Source organism: Pipistrellus kuhlii, unplaced genomic scaffold (genome assembly GCF_014108245.1).
Source record: "Pipistrellus kuhlii isolate mPipKuh1 unplaced genomic scaffold, mPipKuh1.p scaffold_m20_p_4, whole genome shotgun sequence".
Taxonomy (NCBI): Eukaryota; Metazoa; Chordata; class Mammalia; order Chiroptera; family Vespertilionidae; genus Pipistrellus; species Pipistrellus kuhlii.
This window is the reverse complement of record NW_023425540.1, coordinates 72,619,512-72,644,332: the sequence shown is the minus strand read 5'-3', so window position 1 is coordinate 72,644,332 and position 24,821 is coordinate 72,619,512. Positions and strand designations below refer to the sequence as shown.

Here is a 24,821-nt window from a genome sequence, read left to right as displayed (position 1 = left end):
AAAATTGTAACTGAGAACTCTATGGAGTGAGTTTTAACTTTTGTCATTACAAACAATCCATCTGTGACTTTATCTAACAGAATGAAACAACTTCTGGATAATTATATTTGTGTGTTTTATGTTTTATTGATTTTTTATAGAGAGGAAGGGAGAGAGATAGTTAGAAACATTGATGAGAGAGAAACATCCATCAGCTGCCTCCTACACCCCCCCACTGGGGATGTGCCCGCAACCAAGGCACATGCCCTTGTCCGGAATCGAACCTGGAACCCTTCAGTCCACAGGCCGACGTTCTATCCACTAAGCCAAACTGGTTAGGGCTGAATAATTATATTTGTGATCTTACTTTTTTTTTTTTTTTTTGTAGAGGCCTCACAGAAAACAAACAAACAAAAAGGCCCCAAAATGCATTAGCTGACCCAGTCCTGCCAGAGTCTCTCAGTAAGATGCAGGTTCCAAGTCAGCTATTTTGTCCTCCATTTCCTCCTATCTTTCCTGCCACCTAAGGTCCTGTTCCAACAGTCCTCAAGATAACGGGATGGTGTGTTTTACCTGCTTTGTTTATCTACAAAGGTGGGTGGTAGAATCATTGGATACTACTGGAATAGGTATTCTTACTTCATATCACACTTTAAAAAATAAGCCTGTAATCTCTGTTAAGCAGCTATAGACTAATTCCCATTGTAAACAGTAAAAATTACATGGGGATGTATGTCAGCTCAGTCAAAGGGAAATTTAAGCCAGTCAGAGGTCTCACAGATGGATGGGTTGCCCCCAAAAGCAATGAGTCCTGACATGGGATATGTGCAAAAGATTGTAAGCCATTAGTTGCCAACTAGGCGATTCCAAATGTGAGGAAGGGATGTTCAGGCAGATGCTGTGTAAGATGGGACCCTCAGAGTCTGTGGGGGCAGAAGTTTGGAAAGAGACCAACCTAGCCTGTAGGTGAGTGACTACAGGAGACCTGGTTACAGGATTGGGGTTTGGGCAGGAAGGGGCTTAGAAGCTGGGATGGCCTTGCCTGGGGGAGCATATGTCAGCTCAATGTCACCTTGTTTGGGGGTGGTGGTTGTCTTCTCTGCTCCATTGTGAGGCTCTCATTTCACCCTGCATATGTCACTATGCTCAGAGGTATAGGATGAGCTGGGAAAGCCTCATCTCAGTCCCAGTTTAGCCCCTGCTAGATACAGTGCAAGATAGCTTCATGGACCCAGGTGTCTCTGGGCAGGACCCAGGAAAAATATCTGCTCCTTATCTCATCACCCAGGTGCTACAGTGATAGAATTTGAGGGATCTGAGAGTCTGTTCTCTTTGTAAACTGTCAGCTAGTCTCCACACCAAAACAGGACAGAGCCTTTTTCCTCATCTATAATATGGCAGCCATAGTACCCACTTTTGGGAATGTGTGAGGTTTTTAGTCACATCTGTGGTTCTCAAACTTCAGCCTGCATCAGCACCTCCTAGAGAGCTTTTGTTAAAACATAGATTGCAGCAGGACCCTCTCCTCCAGAATTTCCGATTCAGTAAGCTTGGGAAGGGGCCTGAAATCTGGGCTTTCTACAATAACTAATTCCCAGGCAATGCTGATGCTTCTGGTTTGGGGAGCCCACTTTAAGGAACGCTGAACCAGACCAAGAGGTGCTTGAACGTGAGTTGGCCAGGAGACTGTCAGGTCCTCAAGACCAGGGACCAGCTCTAACCTGCTTCCATTTCTGCTAAGTGACTGCTCAGCACAGGCACATAATAGATGCTCTCAGTGTGTCTGAACTAAACATTAATGGACTCCAAGCAGGCTCCTCCTCAGAGGTCCTTTCACAAGGATTGTCAGTGGGCTCTGGTTGCCATGGCAACAGCCAGCAGCAACAAGGCAATTTGGAGAACATAAAGGTTCTTTGCTTTTGGATGAGAGGCCAAGGTACCAGCCTAGCAACACCTGGAAAAGAATGTGGAGGGGGAGGAGAGAGGGTAGGTGTGGCTCGCAAAGTTCCCCTTACCAGGACACCCTCCCATTTGCTCTGTAACTTGGCCTAGCTCCTTGCCCACAAACCCAGGAAGGATTTAAACTTTGGTTGTATAACACAGAAAGGAACAAAGAGAAGGGGTTGGGGGGGGGGGGGGGGGGGCAGGGTGTAAGGAGTAGGAAAGAAGGAATTCTGGCCCCTGAGAACCACTGCATACTTGGCCACTTCATACACATTAACCTTTTAAATTCTGCAGACCTTGTTACAAGGGCCCACAGGATCATACAAGGTCACACAGCTGTCTGGGCCTTGGCTGTACCAAGATTGGAAACCTGATCTGCTGTTGCCAAAGGCTGTTTGTTCTTTCACTTCAGGACTGCCTCTTTGAAACTGTTGAACTTTGGCTGTGGTTAGAGGGCTCTCTCTGTGTGGGGATGGCAGGGAGGCTGGTCTGGAGAAATTTGTTAGGAACCTTAGGGAGCCAGGCTGGTCATCATCTGGGTTTCACCCTTCACGGCATCCATGCCCTCCTCTTTATCTGCTTTCCTGTTTGGATCTACCTGAGCTGTACTGTAGACTCCATCATCCTACAGTTATGGCCAAGTTAACCCAATAAAGCACTGATTCTTATATTCCAGTGTGGATAAGAATGCAGCTTATTTAAAATTTCAATTTCTGCCTTACCTCCAGAGATTCCGACCCAGTGGCTGAGGATAGAGATGCCCTAGTTGGCAGGTTTAACAGGCCCCATGCCGATTCTGAGGCAGGTAGCTCAGTGATTGCCTTTTGAGTCACCTGCGCCTCTGCTATATCCTGTACTCGCATGGTCTTTTCTGGAAGCCCTCAGATTGCAGTGACTTCTCGTCCAGTGCCACAGCTGCCCCTGCCTTCTCTTCTTCTCAGCTGTTCCCTGGGAGCAATTTATCTAGTCCCCATATCACTACCTACAGACAGCATAGCCACATCAGCACCCAGTTGGTCAGTTCACTCTACAGCCAGCAGGGCCACCCACACCTGACTTAAAAGCCCAGCTGCCAGGGCCTCTACTCAGTTTTTATTTATTTATTTATTTATTAGAGGCCTGGTGCACAAAATTCGTGCACTTGGGGGGGATCCCTCAGCCCGGCCTGAGCCCTCTCATTCCAGGAGCTGTCAGTCGGACATCCTTAGTGCTGCTATGGAGGTGGGAGAGGCTCCCACCACCACTGCTGCACTCGCCAGCAGTGAGCCCAGCTTCTGGCTGAGTGGTACTCCCCAGTGGGAGCACACTGACCACCGGAGGCAGCTCTTACATTGAACATCTACCCCTTGGTGGTCAGTGTGCATCATAGCAACCTGCTGTTCTGCCATTTGGTCGATTTGCATATTAGCCTTTTATTATATAAGATTTTTAAATCCTTACCTGAAGATATGTTTTCTACTGATTTTAGAGAAAGAAGGGAAGGAGAAACATCGATCAGTTGCCTCCCTTATGAACCCCAACTGGGGATCAAACCAGCAACCTAGATATGTGCCCTGATTGGGAATTGAACCTGCCACTCTTCAGTGTACAGGACAACACTACAACCAACTGAACTACACTTGTCAGGGCTCTGCTCTGTTTTATAAAGATCTGGCTCATGACCAGATAGGAGGCCTGAACTAGGAGGTTTGTGCAGGCTAAGCCGGCTGTCCTTGACATTAGGTAAGAACTAGGATGACTGAGGTCTTTTTAAAAGAGGTTTCAGCAGAGTAGCATCCCATTTGTAGAAAAAGGACAAACTTTGGAGTGCCAACTAGCCGGGGCTGATTCATTTCTCTGCCTTAGTTTCCTCATTTGTAGAAGGGGGGCAAGACCAAGTGCTCATCAAAGAGCTTCAGGAAGTTCAGGGTCCTCCTAGGCACAAGTTCAAGTGTGCAGTTTGGCCAGGGCCTTAAGAGGTTAGGGAGGTGGGTCTTCATTCTCCTTCCCCCTTTCCTCTTGGGCAATAATGTTCACCTGGGTATGGACCTGTCTTCTACCCTGCTATCACATACTCATCCTTTGGTCATTATCATGAACCCCAGAAGACATGGAAGTGGCAGGGACAGGATTTTCCCCTCCTTTGCTAATAAGAAAACTGATATCTCAGGAGGGAAATAAAGAGACTTGGGCAAGACCATGAATGTGGTTAGCAGACGAGGCATAATCCAGATGGAGGGTCGGTGGTTCTGTGCTTTGGTGACTGTCCCATCCCTGTTGTAGGGTCATCACAGCCCTCGGGAATCAGGAAATCTGCAAACTCAATTGTCCTGCAGTCTCACCGAACCCCCCAAGAGAAAGGGACAGGGCAATGATTAATTCCAAGGCTTGGAGTGGCCTTTCTGACACAATCAGAGAGCTGGTTTGACACTTGTTGTTTCTGAGAATTAAAGGAGGGGTACATCAGTTTATCAACCACATTCCTCTGTGGGAAGGTCAACCAAACTTCTCTGAGCTGATCTGGAATCCTCTTTTTCTTTTTACTAAAGGACAGGTCAGCCCCTATTAGGCCTGCTTGGAATGAGTTACCGCTCAAAGTAGGGGGCTGTATAGCATGACCTTAAAGGTTCTTTAAAACTCTGTGTGGCCATAGAAGAGGAAATCAGAGTCAGAGGGAGCAGGGAAGAGTCAGACTGACTGGAACAAGAGCCCTGAGAGACTGAGGGTGGGTCGCTTACACTAGTGTGAGGAGTGGCACCACTCCTAATTGAAAGCTGAACAAAAACCCCAGGGGCTGGGTGGGTGCCCCAAGGGAGCCAGACCCATCACTGGGGAAGGTCAGTTCCCAGGGCTGCAGTGAAATGGGAAGGGTTTGGACATGTTTGATAAAATCACTGATGGGCACAAGGCCTTATCACAATGTAAACACTTAATAGTTGTGGGATCTTGGGGACCTTGGGACAAATTCCTTTACCTTTCTGAGTCTCTATTTACTCATCTATCAAATGGGGATAATAGCAAATATTTTTGAGAGATTTGTAGTAATTCGTGTTATAGAATGTTTAACACAGTGCTTAGGATCTAGTTGGTGCTCAGTAGTTAACCCCTCATCTCCATCCTATAGCAAGTGGCAGCCACTGTAAGCGCTCAGGAAATGTTTGGTTCTACAGAACAGGGAAAGGTTTCAAGGGATTGTGGCCATCTAAAGGTACTGGTACAAGTTAATGCCTCCCTTAGCTTCAGGTTAATGCCTCCCTTAGCTCCCTTAGCTTCTGGCCCCCCAATCCCTGAGCTTTTTGTCTGTTGTAGGTGTCTTGAGTTTTCTGGTTGTTTGCATTCAGAAAAACTTATGGGGAGACAGTGTGGGTGTGGAAATGGATTGTGTGCATCAGAGAAAGACCCACTATCCTGGTGGTCCCCCATCTCTCCCTTAGTGGCACCTGCACCTATGCCTGGACAAATCTTCTTCCATTTCAGTGAAGATAGCCCCCCAAAACCAACAAAGCCCCCAAAAATCTTGGATTGGCCACAAAGTCCTTGTTCTGCAATGACCATAGCCCAGTCCCTTAGCTTCCTCCCATCCCATTTGGCAGGACTTTGGGGTAGAGAGATAGAGTAGGCATCTAACACAGACCTGCTCTGGAGGGATCAAAGACTAAAACTTTGGAGACATGATTTAAAGTAGAAAATACTCTGGACCGAAGTGAAGGTGCCATCACTTCTGGAGGGATCAGATCAGGACAGCTTTCTGGGGAAGAGGGGGAAAGAACTGGTAAGATATAGACATATAGACATGGAAAAGAGCAACATTCCTGATGGCTCTGAAGAATCAAAATGCATTCCATGTATGAGAATCCATCCAATCTTGCTGGAGTGTAAAGTTTGTGGAAGCAAGTTATGAAGATTAAGATGGAAAGACAGGTTGGGGCCAGATTTTGACTGCTCTTATGTTCCAGACTAAGGAAATCCATTCATTCCACTTTGATTGTGAACATGATGTGAGAACTGAGACCCAGACAGGAATTCATTCTTGATCCTTGACAATAGCTAATCTAGATAGGGGAAGGAAGCAGTCTGAGAACCCTGGAGGAAGTCTCTAGAGCACATGTGTCAAACACAAGGCCCGTGGGCCAAATCCGTCCCGCCAGGCCTTGCAATGTGGCCCGCACCGCGCTGTCATCACTGCACTCCGCTGCGTTTCCATCACAATGACAGTTTATGACTGTTCAGTAAACCATTCGGCCCGTGATTTAGGCTGGATTTTAGATTTTGGCCCCTTCTCTGATTGAGTTCGACACCCCTACTCTAGAGAAAGCTTGATATACCAAATCCAAAGAGAGACTGAGGATCTGCTTCTTATATTTTTATTTTTTAAATATATTTTATTGATTTTTTACAGAGAAGAAGAGAGAGGGATAGTGATTTAGAAACATTGATCATCTGCCTCTTGCACACCTCCTACTGGGGTTGTACCTGCAACCAAAGTACATGCCCTTGACCAGAATTGAACCTGGGACCTTTCAGTACACAGGCAGATGCTCTATCCATTGAGCCAAACCAGTTTCTGAGGATCTGCTTCTTTTAAATAGTGCCAGAAAAAAAATGAACCTCCAGGAATTGGACAGCTGAACAAGAAGAGGCCTTTTCATTTGGGTGAGCACACACACCCTGAATAACTTTAGAACAATGTCAATGCTTGTTGAGTTGACTTTTAAACCCAAATGACAAAGCAAAGAACACATATGTAGAATGTAAATGTTATTAAGCTCAATAATGAAAATGTCCAGAATTCAGACAACTGAAGCTGGAAGGCAGATGTGGGAGCACAAAAGGAAAGGCAAGGATGTTGATGGCTTCATTGTATAACATAGCATGATACTGCCGGCAGGGGACGGTCCCAGGCTTACATCACTTAAATAAGATGACTAACAGAGGAAGTAAAGTAGGTATATAAGTAATTATGTTGAAACATTGGTTAAGGAGGTGGGAGTAAGGCGGATTGTATGACATGATCCAACCCATCATTAGTAGGATTCAAGAGATAAGACCTAAAATGTAGGACAACAACCAGCCACAAAAATACTTATTTACCAGTCTGGAAATACTTATTTATCAGTCAGTACAGAAGAAGGGCTAAACGAGGCAGTAAGTGATTCTTTCTGAGCAGTGAAGATGAGAAGAAACAAAGGTTAGCTGGCAAGAGATAGTGTCTATAACCTCACACATACATATACAATTTTAAGTTAAGAAAAGTATGTGTATAGTCACTATTTAGATATTGGAAGCTGCTAAAAAGTATAGGTTCTTTGGCCAGAGATAAGCTTATTTGGGCGTTAAAAAAAACGTAGTAATGTATTTGACTCAGAATAAGTAAAATATTCATAAGGCACAAAATGAAAGATACAAAGGGCAAACAATGACACTTTAAGAATACCCTTCCCCTTCCCAATTCACCTCTGGAAACAACCATGTTACCTTTTTTTTTTTTTTTCCTTTCTTTCCAAAGAGTTCATATATATATATATGGAGTTTGTGTCATAACTCAGAAGGTAGATTAACACAAATTCTCCTGTGGTTTCTTGTAGGACTTTTCATTTTTCTTCTTGCTCTCTTTAATCATTTAAATATTTTATCCATCCATCAAGAACTTATTAGTATGAGATGTGTATCTACTCACTCTCCCCTCTCCTCTCCCCCACCCAACTGGCTAGTGTTCTGAGAAAGAAGGATACAGGGTCAAGAAGCCCAGAAGTACATGTATGGTGACAGTGAGCACAGTAGTACGTGTATGAGGACAGTGAGCACAGTAGCACGTGTATAAGGATAGTGAGCACAGTAGTACGTGTATGAGGAAGTTTTCCTGGCATTGGGTGTAGAAGAAACTGGAGGTGGCATGCAGTCACTAACTGCTGAGGTCATCCAGTTGAAAGGCCAACCCTTCAGGTAGGACTGAATTAGGGCTGGGGCAACAGAAGAGGTGAGGTGGGAAGGTCCTTGAGATAGAATCCATAGGATTCAATTACTGGTTCAATGAGAAAAAGCAACAGAAGAATTCTATTTCCTGACTCAAGGATGCTATTATTAGAGAGAGGCAGCACTCTGTGTTATGAATAAGTCTGGCTTCACAGAGCAGGTGCAAGGATCCACAAAGTTTGAGACCTCACTAGGACACTCAGAGGAGATGGTCAACAAGGTGTTGAAAAGGTGGGAGTATCAGAGATCTGGGTGATGAATTTCCCCACTGCTCTCTTGAGGAAATAGTATAGGAGTTACATGTTTAGTCCCTTAGTTGGACAGGGTGTGCCCCATTCCTGAAGGCTATTATATTCATCAAACCTGTTGGAGGGACTGGTTCCTGGTTACAGGAAGCCTGAAACGGGCCACAATAATAATTACCTCTATATAAGGACTTTTACTATTTTCAAAGTATTTGGTTGTCAGTTGGTTGGTCCTGTTTTCAAAGAAAGAGAATCGGCTTGAATCAAACGAGTTGTCCACTGTTCCAAAAGAAATTTCCAGTGTAGCCTGTAATAATAATGATAGCAATGACATATTTCTTTTTAAAAAAAATATATTTTATTGATTTTTCACAGAGAGGAAGAGAGAGGGACAGATAGTTAGAAACATTGATGAGAAAGAAACATCAATCAGCTCCCTCCTGCACACCCCCCACTGGGGATGTGCCTGCAACCCATGGATATGCCCTTGACTGGAATTGAACCTGGGACCTTTCAGTCCGCAAGCCAACACTCTATCCATTGAGCCAAACTGGGTTCGGCATTTCTAAAGAACTTACATCACACTGAGCTAAATTCTTCAGGAGTTACATCACCTACTCCTCAAAACCTTATGTAAATGAAAAAGAGGTTCTATAAAAAGTAATCTCACAAGATGATCTGATCACAAATTCCTAACTGGGCAGATCATGGTCAAGCCCCAGGCATATATAACTTCTTCGTTAAAAGGCTTATCTTTGCTGTAAGCAAAACCTGTCCATTGAAGTGTTCCGTTTCAAACCTCTCCTTCTAAAGCAAGCATGTCAAACTTGCGGCCCACAATGAATATTTTTGCAGCCCAGCCAATATGTAAGAATGTTTTAATAAAAATTTCATAACTTAATTTTTACAATATCCTGCTATACATTATCCTATATAATAAAAGCCTAATAAGCAAATTGACTGAACGACAGAACGACTGGTCACTATGATGAGTACTTACCCTTAGGGGGCAAATGCTTAATGCAGGAGCTGCCCCTTGGTGGTCAGTGGGCTCCAGAAAGGGGAGCGCTGCTCAGCCAGAAGCTGCTTGCTGTTGGGGAGTGCAGAGTCTGGAAGGAGCCTCTCCCACCTCTGCAGCAGCTGCAGTGCTCAGGTGGGCAGTGAGGAGCGAGGGGTCTCGAACTGTGAGAGGGTGAACTGTGAGAGGGCACAGGCCAGGCTAAGGGATCCCCCTAGTACACACATTTTGTGCACCAGGCCTCCAGTTATCTATAATGAATTACAATGTTCACTAATGACTGATTACTATAATCATGTTTCATTCATTTCCCTTAGGTGCCTTATGAGCAAGCACACCATTTCTCTCCACTAATACTAGCAGTGAATATTTTAGCAGCCGATTGCCACGTCATTAGTCTTCGACTGACTTGTTTAGTGTGCACAACAGGCAATATTTCACTTTTGGAGAACAAAAAAAATAAGGTTTGTTTGTATTATGCTTATTAATTTGTGCAGTTATTCAATGTTTGGTAAGTTAATGTTCAAGAAAAAATATTTTTATTTTTATTTAAATGTTCTATTATTTTATGTTAGCAATTACCAGTTCTACCAGTTAATAATGCATATTTTTTTCAATAGGTGAAGTTACACATATGTTGATATATATGCGATTTGATATGTATGCTATTTTGTTGTATTGACAACAAGCTTCAAAACTTTATATGTCAAATTTTCTGAAGATGTTAACACCATAGATATTTTTATGCTTAAAAATGTCAAATTTCATGCCAAAAAAAGCATTTGTGGAAAATTTGAATTCATTACTTTATTTTGAAGAAAAAGTTATCGTATACTTCGGGAAGCTTATGGTGAACATGCTCCATCTCAAAATACTTGTGAATGCTGGTTTAAACGCTTTAAAAGTGATAATTTCGTAGAGATCCAAGATGGCTGCGCCCAGGTGAACACCTAGCCGCAGCCGCACACAACAATTTCAATAAAATACAACTAAAATATAAAATGGACATTGCCCAGAACTACAGGAAGGTTGACTGACTGGAAATTCTACAGTGAGAAGCAAGGAGAAAACCAGAAGGAGCGTGGAGGAGCCGGAAAAGCCCAAGGTACGGAGACGCGGCGCGCGGAGAGGACGGAGCCGGAGAGGAGGGAGGCCGAGTGCCTGGCGGGCGTTCCCTAGCGGAAAGGAGATAAAACTCCGACTGTGCTGGGCCCCCGACTGCTCTGATCCCCAGTTTTAAGCCAGACCCCGGGGACCCAGGCTCAGCCTTAGGGAGCCGGGCTGTAAGGCAGAACCCTGGGGAAGTGGCGAAAGGAGGTCCCGGCGGTGCGCACACTGCGCACAGAGAAGGGACGGTTGGCTGTGCCGCGGGATTGCCCTGATGGGAAGGAGACTGGGGCTCCAGACTGCTCTGAACGCCACCTCCAACTCCACTTCCAACTGGACTGAACCCCAATACCGGGCTCATTGGGGGAGAGCATAGACTGGCAGCAGGCGAAAATCGAGGGCACCTTTCTCTTAGAGGCGCCGGCAGCGAGCACTGAAGGACCCGCATAGGGCGGGACTGACGGAAGCCAAAGCTGCAGGCTCCACCCTGAAACCCCGTCCCATCTGTAACTGGGAAATGCGACAACAAAATAGATCACAAACGAAAGAAATGGAGGACAAAAAGAGTCTGGATATAGAGTTCAAATCTACGCTTATAAGGTTTTTCAAGAATTTCCTAGAAAAGATGGATAAGGCCTATGAGGATATGAAAAGAGATCAACTAGAATTAATAAGGAGTCATCGAGAAATGATAAGGGATCAACAAGAAATAAAGAATACATTGTCTGAAATAAAAAATATTTTACAGAGTCCTAAAAACAGAAGGGAAGATCACAAGAATCAAGTCAAAGATTTGGAACATAAAGAGCCAGAAGACACTCCTCCACAGAAGCTAGAAGGCAAGAGAATCCAGAAAATTGAAGATAATGTAAGAAACCTCTGGGACAACTTCAAGCGAACCAACATCAGAATTATTGGGGTCCCAGAAGATGAGAGAGAGCAAGATATTGAAAACATACTGAAAGAAATAGTGACAGAAAACTTCCCCCACCTGGTGAAAGAATTAGACTTACAAGTCCAGGAAGCGCACAGAACTCCAAACAAAAGGAATCCAAAGAGGACCACACCAAGACAAATCATAATTAAAATTCCAAGAGCAAAAGACAAAGAGAGAATATTAAAAGAAGCAAGAGCAAAGAAGGCAGTAATCTATAAAGGAGCACCTATACAATTGTCAGCTGACTTCTCAACAGAAACCATGCAGGCCAGAAGGGAATGGCAAGAAATATTCAAGGTGATGAATAGCAAGAACCTACAGCCAAAGATAATCTACCCAGCAAAGCTATCACTCAGAATCGAAGGCCAGATAAAGAGCTTCACTAATAAAAAAAAGCTAAAGGAGTTCATCACCGCCAAACCAGAATTATATGAATTGCTGAAGGGGGTTCTTTTAGAAGAGAAAGTAAACAAAGATAAAAATTATGAACAACAAATACGTAACTATCAACAAGTGAATCTAAAAACCAAGGAAATTAAAAAAATCTGATGAACAATATTAACTATTGAATATAATAGAATCAGAGGTATGGAAGGGGAGTGAACTGACGATTCTTGGGGAAAAAGGGAGAGGGGGGCATGGGAAGAGACTGAACATAAACTGTGCACCTATGGATGAGGACAATGGGGAGAGGGGAAAGGGCAGAGGGTGGGGTGGGAACCTGGTGGAGGAGAGCAATGGTGGGGGGGGGAAAAAGGAACATTTGTAATAATATGAACAATAAAAACTTATAAAAAAAAAAAGTGATAATTTCAACGTGAAAGACAAAGAACATTCAGGTCAACCGAAAAAGTTTGAAGACCAACAATTACAAGCATTATTGGATGAAGATGCATGTCAAACTCAAAAACAACAGAAAGATTAAACATTGCTCAGCAAACAATTTCTGATCTTTTACAAGCAATGGGAAAGATTTTAAAGGAAGGAAAATGGGTGCTGCATCAACCGAAGGAAAGACAAATGGAAAACTGAAGTCATCAGTAAAATGTTGCTTCAAAGGCAGGAAAGAAAGACTTTTTTGCATCAAATTGTGACTGGCAATGAAAGTAGATTCATTTTGAGAATCCCAAAGGCACAAAATCATGGGATGATCCAGGTCAACCGTCAACATTGACAGCAAGGCCAAATCGCTTTGGAAAGAAGACAATGCTCTGCATTTGGTGGGATCAGAAAGGTGTGGCGTATTATGAGCTTCTAAAAACCAGGTGAAACCGTTAATACTGATCTCTACTGACAGCAAATAATTAATTTGAACCAGGCTTTGATCTTAAAACGACCAGAATAGGTCAGTAGATACAGCAAAGTAATTTTGCTTCATGATGACGCACCACCACACACTTCAAAACCAGTCAAAGACACGTTAAACGATCTTGCCTGGGAAATGTTAACCCACCTGCTGTATTCACCAGACCTTGCTTCTTCAGATGACCACTTGTTCCGATCGATGGCACATGCACTTTCTGAGCAGCACTTCAAAACATACGAAGTGGAAAATTGGGTCCTGGTTTGCCTCAAAACAAAAAAAGTTCTGTTGGGATGGTATTCACAAATTACCTGAAAGATGGGGGAAATGTGTAGCTAGGCGATGGACATTACTTTGAATAAAACATTTTTGATGTTTCTCTTACAACTGTTGTGTTTTCTCTGATTATGAAATATGCATTATTAACTGGTGCATCTAGTGCTCTTTTATTTCAGCCCTTGGTATTCAGCATGTCTTTATTGAAATAAACCTACGTTTCTATGAAAATTGAAGCTTTTGGTTTTTTGTGGCCCACATAAACTTAAACCTTGTTTATTTGGCCTCTTTGAATTTGGCATGTTTGTTCTAAAGCAATGGCCAACCTCAAGAGAGCTTATAATCTTGTTCACTATCCAGTGATTTTCAACTGGTGTACTGCAAAAATTTTTAAAACAGCAATACCTACTTAGTCAGGGGGACTGACCTTAGGCTGTCAAATAAAAAAATAACCAACACAATAGCCATCTGGTGTGAATGAATCATACCTATTTTTTTTTTTTGTCAGGTAGGCAAAAAAATGTGTTTTTTGGTGTGCTGAAGAATTTTAGTAAGTAGTTTGTATGTGCCACGAGATGAACAAGAAAGGTTGAAAATTGCTGCTGTCATCTGATCGCCGCCTTGCTTTCTCCCATCTTCATTCCTTACATTCCCTCCTTAATTCTAAATACATAAAAGAAGTTCCAAACTGTTTTTCTTATTTTTATTTTTATGTATGTATGTATGTATGTATGTATGTGTGTGTGTGTGTGTGTGTGTGTTTTCAGTCTGATGAGATCTTATTTCCAGGATATTCTGTTTGGCTCAAATAAATGAGGGGTTTGGACATTCTTACATGGACACCTATAATGTAAGCTGTCCCAAGGAGCCCTATGACGTCAGAGGGTACCTTGACACCTATAATTTAGGAACCGCAGTAGAGGGTAGTGTGTGGGGAGTCTTACCGGGGACCAAGACAGCCAGGCTTTTCCAACCCGAGGCGCCAATCTCTGGTCCCTTCAGGCCTTGCCCCTACCGCCCCCGATCCTAACGGGCCGGCATTCCAATCAGAGGTGGGGCAGGAGGGACCCGGACCACCTGTGGGCGTAGCCTGGGCCAGGAAAACAGGGCCGTGGAGCAGAAAAAGCGGCCAACACCTTCCAGGCGCGACCGACACAGCAGGCTAGACACCGTGGTGCACAGTCATGGCCCCGTGCTGACCCATGAGAAGGTGGGCAGCGGCCCAGGGGACGCAATGAGGGGGACGAGAGAAGCGGCCAGCCCGGGAGCCCCGCCCCCCGCCACAGAACCACGTGCCGGCTCTCGTGCCCGGATGCCCCGCCAGAACGCGGAGGGGGCGTGGCCTGGCGGCCCATACCAAGGACGCGGATTCGCAGGGGGGAAGAATGCCTGGCCCGGGAGCGCGCGGCCCTGCGGGGCGGGGCGGGGCCGCCGCTGGCCACACCCCCACCCCCGCGTTGGGAGCGGGCGGTGGTAGCACCTCAGTGGTGCGGGCCTGGTCCGGCTCAGATTCGGGAGTGTTGCGGGATAGCTCGAGGTGAGTGAGGGAAATCCGGGGTTCCTGGTCGGTAAAACACGGGCGCCAGGGCTCGGGGTGCTGTGGCTCCGCCGCCCGATGCCTTGTGGTCGCCGCGACCGGTGTCCGGGCCGGTGGCGTTGGGCCGGGTCGCTGTGTGTCTGTCTCACGGAAAGCGCGGCTCCCAACTCGGCCCATCCCGGGCGGACCTTCCCCTCGAACTGACCCCTTGCGGCGGCGGCTTGAGGGTCATCTTTTCCACCACCGAGGATGCCAGACCAGCCCCTCGGGTCCGAGGGCGCCAGTTCCAGGGCCCGCGCTAACCCTCCGGCTAAGTCACTTCCCCTCTCCGAGCCTCAGTTTCCCCGTCGGGTACGATGGATCTCCAGGCGGCGGTTTTGGGGGTAACTCACGTAGGAGGCGCCCTATGAGTGCGAATGGGACCCGAATCCGATCCAGCAGCATCAGGTGGGCTCAGTCAGGGGAGCAGGGCAGCCTGGCCTCTCGTGGGGATCACTTGGCGTGTTGTGGTCGAGGCCCAGGCGACCCTGGGGAGCAGTGCCTGCTGCAGGTAGGTAGGTGCCTTGGCAGCTGCAGCGACAGGTATTGGCCGGGCTCTTGCTGGGCAGCCCTGACACCCCAACTTAGCTCTTGAAGCTATTGGGTAAGAGGTCAAGGTCTCCTGGGCGACGGGAACCTGACCTTGCATTTTGCTCTTTATTTCTTAAGACTGGTCATCGTTGTGTAAGTTGGTGACCAGTACTGAGGAGCTCGGGGCCATTTAAATGAACGTGACTGCCTCCTCTGTTGGACCTCCGAAATGCAGCCTTCCCTCTGAGCTAGGCCAAGCTAGAGAGATTAGTGCTGGCGCCAAGGTAGATAAGGCTGGAGTCGATGGTCCTGGGTCTGAGTCTCGGCACCTTGGCAGGGCGCTTAACTTCTCGAGCCTCTGTTTCCTTCTCAAGTAGCGCAGACGGTGACATACAGCCCACCCTGCTGCCACCACAGGTCTGAGGTTCTGTGGATCCTAAGAGGGCCTTGGAGGGAGGGTGACATTGAGAACTATAATTCCTTTAAGCTGAGCAATTAACTAACCTTCTGGGATTCAGTGTCCTCATTGTGCAGTCCTATAATTCCTGTAGTTTGGGGGAGAAGCCATTGATTCATTAACTACGCACAAGTTCTGCCTTGTACACAAATCGCCTTTGAATGGTTGTGGGATTGGCTTGATCAGGGAAACAGTCCAAAAGTCTCAGTAAAGGAGAAAACCCAGAAGGAGTCACTGTCTTGACTTTGTGTCCCGTTAAGGCAGCGGTTCTCAACCTTTCTAATGCCTCGACCCTTTAATACAGTTCCTGGTGTTGTGGTGACCCCCAACCAAAAAATTATTTTCGTTGCTACTTGATAACTGTAATTTTGCTACTGTTAATGAATCGTAACGTAAATATCTGTGTTTTCTGATGGTCTTAGGCGACCATGCTAGCAGTTCTCAACCTGTAGAGCCTAAGACCATCAGAAAACACAGATATTTACATTACAATTCATACCAGTAGCAAAATTATAGTTATGAAGTAGCAACGAAAATAATTTTATGGTTTGGGGTCACCACAATACGAGGAACTGTATTAAAGATTCAGGGCATTAGAAAGGTTGAGAACCACTGCTCTAAGGAGTTCTTATTTTCCTTTTGAGAGAGTGGTCAGTTCTTGAGCTTCTCATACTTCTCTTACTCCTGATGTAGACAGTTGTTTCATTGGGCACATAGCTTAATCATTATCTCAAGAGTCCAAAAAACAGATCTGCATTTCAGAGAATGGCCTATTAGCTTCCAGTGTGTTGTGGTATTGAAAACTTTAGTGGTCTTAACTCTAAAATTCTTCATGTCTAGCACGTTAAAAAAAAAAAAAAAGCAGGTACCGTAGGTTTTAGATAAAAGGAACCCCAGGGTTATACTTCACCTGGTTATAGCAGCATTGACTGCAGCCAACAGGAATCAGGCAGATAACTACCCCTGGATGTTATCCTGTATAATAAAAGGCTAATATGCAAATCGAACGGCAGAATGACTGGTCGCTATGATGCGCACTGACCATTGGGGCAGACGCACAGTGCAGGAGGTGTGCCATTCTGCCAGAAGCTGGGCTCATGGCTGGTGAGCGCAGCGGCTACGGCAGCGGCAGTGATGGGAACCTCTTCCACCTCTGTGGCAGTGCTATGTATGTCTGACTGACAACTTAGGCCTGCTGGGACATCTGGGCTGAGGGACACCCCTCCCTGCCCCAAGTGCACGAATTTCGTGCACTGAGCCTCTAGTGAGTTTATAATCAGCCACAGATGTCAGTTGCCTGAGGAACCTGAAGTTTTAGGACCTGCCAATGACTGGCTTGATCCTCTTTGAAATCAGGACCTGAGTAAGTGTGAGTGTACTTGGGAAATAGACTTTGAAATCAGAACTTCTTGACCAATCCCGAACATTTTCTTGCTAAATGCATGGAACATTTTAAGTTAATAAGAATTTAGCTCTTAAGCTTCTTCTTATTTTTTCCCTGATGGAAGCTTCTGTATAGTTCCAGAGAGCCCAGCTGTCCCTGCAATATCTCTGCTTCCTGTGCTTTAGGAAGGAACAGAACACTGGATTGGAAGTCAGGGAACCTGAGTTCCAGCTGTGGCACTGGCACTGTTTCTTTTTGGCAAACCCATAGACCTCAGTTTAGTGCTTTGGGATTTAATTTGTATGTCTGATACATTTGAAAGTTACAACCAGAAAATAATAAAATGGATAAATGACTTTCCATATAACTATTTTTCTGTTTACAAAAATATTAAGTCCTCATTATTTTATTTTATTTTATTTTTTATTTTATTTTATTTGAATTATCTTAAAATTTTATTGTTGTTTTTACTTTTATCTTTTCTGCACCTTTTTCTCTCTCACTTCTCTTATGCCCCCTTTTCACCTTTTACCCAATTTAGGTTTTCTATTTCATTTTCCCCCTTTTGTTTTTATTTTTATTTTTTATTAAATTATTATCTGTGTACATATTTTAACATTGCCCCTCCCCCCCATACATACCCTCCCTCCCCAGAGTTTTGTGTCCATTGATTGTACTTATATGCATGTATACAAGTCCTTCGGTTGATCTCTTATCTCCCCCAGATCTCCCTACTCTCCCCACTGTAATTTTACAGTCTGCTTATTGCTTTACTGTCTTTATATCTGACTTTTGGTTTGTCAGTTTATAATGTTCTTTAATATCCATATATGAGTGAGGCCATGTGGTATTTCTCTTTCATTGACTGGCTTATTTCACTCAGCATGATGTTCTCCAATTCCATCCAGTTGCTGCAAATGATGAGAATTCCTTCTTTTTTTATGGCAGCATAGTATTCCATTGTGTAGATATACCATGGTTTTTGGATCCAATCATCTGCTGATAATATTTTTTTACAAAAATATTAAGTCCTCATTATTTTAAAAACTACTACAGAAATATGCACTATAGTGAATATCCCGCATAGCCTTTCACTGAGAGAAAAAAAAAAAATCACTGCTAGTGGTGGTGGTGTAGTATATATTCTCCAGATATTTTTCTTCACATATAAAAAACATTTATTATCTGTTTTTAACTTGAAACAACAGAATCTTTTTACTATTTTAATTTTAAACAAAAACTTTATTATCGCTAGTCATACTGTTCTGAGGCTTGCTTTTTATTACTTAACATGAGGTCTTTCTATATTACTAAGTAGAGAACCAACTTATTCTTTTTTAAAGCCTCATTCTTCTTCTTTTTCCTAACCTTTATTGATTTCAGAGTTGGGGTAGGGAGAGAGAGAGAGAAGCATCAATGATGAGAATCATCAATCGACTTCCTCCTGCATGCCCCACATGACTTCCTGGTTCATAGGTGTCAACCACTGAGCCACACCTACTAGGGTAAAGCCTCATTCTTTTTAAAATGACAAAATATTCTAGTAAATAATATTGAAAAACAATTTATGCGGTTTGTAGCTTTTTGCTATTAAGAATTCTCGATAAGTGTCTTGTTCTTTATCTTGTGCAATTGGACAAATATTTTTGCACAATGAATACTTAGAAGTGGAAGAACTGGAACAATATGAGCTTTTAAGTATTCAGTTAATAATTATTGACTGTGTACTGGACAATTTTTGAAATGTCATGGGTATAGCAGTGACCAAAACAGACAAGTCCCCCATAGATCTGATTGGTGTGTGTGTGTGTGTGTGTGTGTGTGTGTGGAGAGAGCGGCGGGGAGGGGGGGACAAAAACACATGGATTTTTTAAATGGTGATAAATAATTTGGGATTTAACTTTTTTTATATGTGAGATTCATTTAAAAATTAAAATCAGCCCAGCTGGCATGGCTTAGTGGTTGAGCATTGACCTATGAACCAGGAGGTCACAGTTCGATTCTCAGTCAGGGCACATGCCCAGGTTGTGGGCTTGATCTCCAGTGTGGGGAGTGCAGGAGGCAGCCAATCAACGATTCTCTCTCACATTTCTCTCTCTCTCCCTCTCTCTTCCTCTCTGAAATCAATAAAAATATTTTAATAATAATAACAATAAAAGTATATTAATAAAACAAAATCAGAAGAAATTAAATGGAGAAATTACTTTTTATAAAATGTATTTTTTTGTTTACAAAAAATTTTAAGTGCTCATTATAAAAAAGACTGTCATAAAAATATGCAATATAGACAGTGAATGTCCTTCATAGCCTTACACTGAAACTTTTCCCCCCTATGGAGAAAAACAATGCAAAGGAGACAGAAAGAGAGAGAAAAGATTGTAGAATGGTGTGACTTTAAATGTCAATAGATATTGTCAAATTCCCCTCCCAAAATGTTGTTATGTTTCCATCAACAGAGACTCATCATTTAAAAATTCATAATTCTAAGGTAAAAGAGAAGCTTTATTTCAGAAAAATTTGTGCGAGACTATACGAAATTTATATTATGTAAGCCCACTGTGTGTGCACATACAAACATACACGTGTATATATTTTAAGTTCTTCTGATGACTCCAAAAGCTGGTGTTTCCTTGCCCACTTCATAGCTGGGGAGAGATCTCTGCAATGAAACCATTTGCTCAAGGCTGTGAGGGTGAAGCTGAGGCCTCATCCAGGCCATCTTTTCCCAGGGTCCTTACTCTCTTTTTGTGCTGTATCTCGTTTTCTGACTAAGAGGATTGGTTTTTTGTTTGTTTGTTTTGATGGAAGGAGAATCTCCTAATACACATAACTACTTAATAACATCATTATTTGTCCTCACTTACAATACTGCAAAGCACAGTAAGCATGTCTTTCTTGTATGTTTCACTGTACATTTAATTATAGTGTAAGAAAACTTAAGTGAATATCTGATAGATGATGGCAGTTCTTTATTATTCTTATTATTTAGGCTACAGAACAAAATTCATTTTTCTGGACAGTTCTGTTATCTGGTATTTGACAGAAACTTAGACTATTGGGCAGGTAGGGAGAAGCTCCTGGGTCAGTCAGCTTAGCAGTTTATACAGCGAGTGGCCCACACCAGGCCTTACTTTCTTCATCAGTGAAGTGGGGGAATGAAGCACTATTTCCCCTTCTTCCCTGGAACAGCTCAAGAGATGTTTATACATATTTCTGCAGTAATGCTCCCTTGGCAGTGTTTCTGTCCTGTGGAATGACACTTGCAAAACACATATTTGGTCTTCCTGGTCTACGCTTCTATGTTTAGGGCCTGGTTTAGGCACTTGCAAACTCTGCCGGGAAGGGGAACAAATATAAAGTAAACAGAGCCTTGAGTTCATTCTCAAGATAAATGCATATGAAGTGCTTATCCTTGGTGCTGAGCCTGGTGTGTGCTGGGGAGCACTCAGAATGAGCTGTCCTAATGTGGGGGCCGTCTTGCAAGGTCCCATAGAAGAGGTGACATTTGAGTTGGGTCTTGGAGGGTAGGTAGGGAACCCACCAAGGCACACCCTCTCTGTGGCGTGTAAGGTGTAGTTTGCATGAAGGTTGGACTGATTAGGGCTTACCCGGAGGTGGCTGTGAACAGGGAAGTTGGCTGGGATGGGAAGGCCTTTAAATAGGCCAGGGATGTGACTGGCACAGAAGTGTTTTTCCTGTACTGAATATTCAGACTTTCTTCTTGCCCAATATCTTTCTCTCTGAGTGACTTCATCATTTGGGAATCTAACTCTGCCTGAATTTGTATCATACCATTTTAGAGCTCCACATCCTAAAAGGTTTTTTTCTTCTCCACCATTTCCCTGCATGAGGTGGTTACATTAATTATATAACTATTGGTGTGTGTGTGTGTGTGTGTGTGTGTGTGTGTGTAAGTTGGCAGAGGATTCCCATGGGCAAACCATGGCTCTTTGAATTTTTAAAAATATGTTTTTATTGATTTGAGAGAGAGAGGAAGAGGGTGAGGAGAGAGAAACATTGATGTGAGTAACATTCTTCAGCTGCTTCCTGCATGCCCCCTACCTACATTGATTTTATTATCCCTCCTTTGATCAAGCCAGCAACACAGGCATGTGCACTGATCAGGAATCAAACTGGCAACCTTCTGGTGCATGGGATGATGCTTAATCAACTGAGCCACACCAGCCTGGACAAACGATGGCTCTTTGAAGATTAGTGGCTCCTGTTGGTTTGGTCCATTGGAGACAGGTTCTTTAGCCTCTGTTATGCCTGATGCTGGTTGGTGTGGCAGCTTGGTTAATGCTTGGGTATGTTTTGAACAAAGCACCTGGGGGATCTTCTGAGTGGCTTATGGAGAAAACTGCTGATATGTGTGTGTGGGGGCGCGCGTACTTATTTATTTTACTTGTAAAGATGACTATGCTGGGGAGAAATATAAGCATTATCTTGTAATTGTGGTGCTGGAGGGTGAGGCATTCTAATATCCTTTGCACAGTGTCTGTGCACAGCTTAGAGAATGTACAGATGCTCCCAGAAATTAATCAGTTTCAAGACTAGACTACAATGTTGGGTCAAACTGTGGTGCCGTTAGCTGTGGACTGTTTCTCAGAGAATTGGATTCTTTAGGAGACATCTGTGGTAGAAAAATAGAATGGAAGTAGTTGGCTTTTGTCTACCTAATTGTAATAACAGGGGGAAATGGATTCTGTGGAGTGTGCCCTCTGATGTGGGACTTAACTAATTTACTTCCAGGTGACATTTATGAATTATGCTTAGTCATTTTTTAATCTCCCCGTAGCTTTATCATTAGTGCCTTTTCCTGTGGTCCTGCCCACCCCACCCGGTTTGCCAGGCTCAGCCTTCCATAGTCCCTCTTCCTTTGGTGCTTATGTAAGAGCACCATGATCTTGCAGTACTTCGATCCTCACAAGCACACATCATCATTGCGTTGAGTAGGCTGGATCTGTACAAAGGTTTGAGGACAGTAGGAACACATGAACTCATGCTCACCTTCTCTAAACCCAGATTTGCTCATTTTTTATCTTAGGTCATTTAGGGTCAGTTTCTAACACTGCAAAGAGGGATGATGGCTCTTGAATATACAGGAGAATATATTAGCCAATTGTGCTTGGGGAGGAGGGGACGTTTAGGTGGGGACACATTCCAGGCATAGAGCATTGTGGTCTTGAAAGGAAGAGCACTTGTTGGTTTCAGAACCTTTGCAGTGTTATGTGGACCTGTTGGATAAAGTTCCTTACGTAATGTAACTTGCAAACTCGGGTCATTTAGCATGACAACAGAGATGAGAAAGCCCATGGCCCATGGCCAACCTCTCACACCAATTAGTGACCTCACCATCTACCAGATCTCTAAAGCTCTAAGGACAAATGACATCTGCCCCCTTTTCCTATCTTCATTCTGGATTTTCACCACCTTGCTATCCTTTCATTGTTTTTGTCTTTGAATCTCTTTCCACTGCCATAGCCTTATTGTAGCCCCTTGTTATTTCCTGGTTGTGCTAGACCCATAAGTGGCCTTCTGAGTCCGTAATTCCTTCCCTACTCTGAAGACCTGCCCATGGTACCATTGCTAGATTGATCTCACAGCCCTATTTTTTTGTTTTTAATCCTCACCCAAGGATATTTTTTCCATTGATTTTTCTTTTCTTTCTTTTTTTTTTTTTTTTCAGAGATACTGGAAGGGAGGGGAGGGAGGGAGGAAAGGAGAGAGGGAAAGAGAAAAACATTGATGAGAGAAAGAACACATTACTTGGTTGCCTCCTGCATGTGCCTGGACCAGTTTTGTGCCCTTGACCAGGAATTGAACCTGGGACCCTTTGGTGTGCAGGCCAATGCTCTCACCACATAGCAACACCAGCCAGGGCTCACAGCCCGTTTTTTTTGTTTTTTTGTGTTTTTTTTTTATTTTTAATATATTTTATTGATTTTACAGAGAAGAGAGGGAATAGAGAGTTAGAAACATCGATGAGAAAGAGTCATTGATCAGCTGCCTCTTGCACACCCCCTACTGGAGATATGCCTGCAACCAAGGTACATGCCCTTGACCGGAATCGAACCCGGGACCTTTTAGTCCCCAAGCCGACGCTCTATCCATTGAGCCAAACCGGTTTCGGCACACAGCCCTGTTTTTTATCACCTCTTGAATTCACAGTTGCCCTCACTGTCTTATTGTTTTGTGTTTTTCTTCCCTTTCCATCTACTTCCATAAAGGATATGGACCTAGCTTATAATAAAACGAATCTAAATCTCCCTCTGCCTATGGCAATATGCTTGGAGTAGACTATGAATTCAGCGAGTACAGGGAACTTCTCATCATTTCCATGAGTATGAGCCAGTGCATGCAGCAATGCCAGGTGTAAAGGTAGTCAGTCATTCACTAAGTACTAACTGGGTGAATGAAGGAATAAATGGATAAATGACTGATTATGCTTTCTCTCTCCCAAGTTTACTGCTAAGCTTTCTTATGCATATTGACTGTTAATATTGAATCTTATCTTTATTTTTCAAGATTATTGTAAGATGCCACCTGAACTTTTTATAGGATTTTAGTTTCCATATAAGTATAAAATTGTAAATGTCTTAAGTTTTTCCAGCAATTGATAGTTTATTAAAAATTTAATTCAATAATCATTAAGAAGAGAAAGAACTTGAGTACCCACCCCACAATAGTCTACATCTATTTAGACATTTCTAGGTCAGCTACCTGGATACCAAAAACATGATTTGTTTATTTTTAAAATTCTAATGAAATGAATAAAAGGAATCTAGTTTAACCTTTGAATGTATGTTGTAAGTCAGGTCCTGTGTTGGATGTTTTATGTCAATGTTAGGATGGTCAACGAGGAGACTGAGGTTGAGTGATAAGTAATGTCATAAGTAAAGGGCCCCCATTGTTTGTAGATGGCATATTTGGGGTTTGAAGCAAAGTCTGTTTACCTGTAAAGCCCATGTTCTTTCATGGCTTTTAAGTTTGTTGAATGTCAAGGCCCACACTCTTTTCAGCAAAACCACTGAGAGAAGAACTCTGAGAGGCAGGTAATTGTACCAAAAATCAGTCAAGGGAAGCTATTGCGATTGAGCAGGCCTTTATTTGTAAGCACTTCATGTGTACTAAGTCCTCTTTGAGATGCTGGGCCTGCATCTGTGTGTACAAGATCAATAGGACGATGATGGCTTAAGTGCAGGGGTGGAGGGAATGTTCTAAAGAACAGAAGAGCATGACCCACAAGTAAGTAGTCCTTTCTGGGACCCATCTTGGGTAAGGGCAGAGAACTTTGGGCTCTAATATAATAGTAAGGGCAGATATAGGGGATAGGAGCAAGAGAATAGACTCAGAGTGATGTATTTTATCATGAGCGGAAAAGCAGGAGAATCCAGGAAAAATGAGTATATATAGACCCTTTGCCAGAGGTAGGAGATAGACAGTCCACAGTGGAGGTCCTGAGGTTTTTAAGCACATCTTGTGATTAATGTCCTACCATCTTGCTATGAAAATTGAAAAGCCTGACTTGGCTTCTTGCCCCTTACTGCGTGACTTTAAGCAGAACCAAGAGTTCTCAGAAGGAAGCACCAGTTCTGTTCAGATGCTCATGGCTAAAGAGCCAGCATGCTGTATCATTGTGTGTGGAGTGATAACTCTGGTATGGGAGATTTTATTGATTCAGTAATTGGGCAAATATATGTATTGAGCACCATGTTATGCCAGGCTTCTTGATAGAGGAACAGAAATATAGGATAGCTCCAGCCACATACCAGCTTCTGCCATGCCTCTAGGGTATATTTAATTTTGAGTAATATTGTCACATCCTGATGGTACAACCAGGATGCCAACTGCAAAATGAATCCCATGTCATTAAGGAAGCAATTTCTATCTGTAACTTTGCCTTGTTCTAAAAAGGTTTCGAAGGACATGAAACTGGATGACAGAATGGTTCTGTTGCCAGTTAGCCTGGTTTGAATCCTGCTTCTACCACATATCAATTCCCTGACTTTGGACACAGACTTTAATCTTTGAGATAATTATGGTTCTTATTTGTCAGAGGGCCTTGTAAGGATGAAATGAAATAGTAGAATGTAATAGTTTAAGTGCTTA

At 43.5% G+C, this 24,821-nt stretch overlaps 1 protein-coding gene across 3 annotated transcripts in view; it reads left to right on the top strand.

The window, feature by feature from the left end:
• The first annotated feature begins 14,148 nt into the window (after window positions 1–14,148).
• Window positions 14,149–24,821, top strand: part of LOC118703300 (NADPH--cytochrome P450 reductase) — a 59,581-nt gene continuing 48,908 nt past the window's right edge. Inside the window, exon 1 of one of the 3 annotated variants that reach the window (XM_036410137.2) lies at window positions 14,149–14,298. The gene's annotated coding sequence lies outside the window, so the exon portion shown is untranslated. Of the gene's footprint in view, window positions 14,299–14,720; window positions 14,746–24,821 lie in introns of those variants that run through there. The other 2 variants (XM_045571167.1, XM_036410138.2) reach the window with 2 other exon arrangements.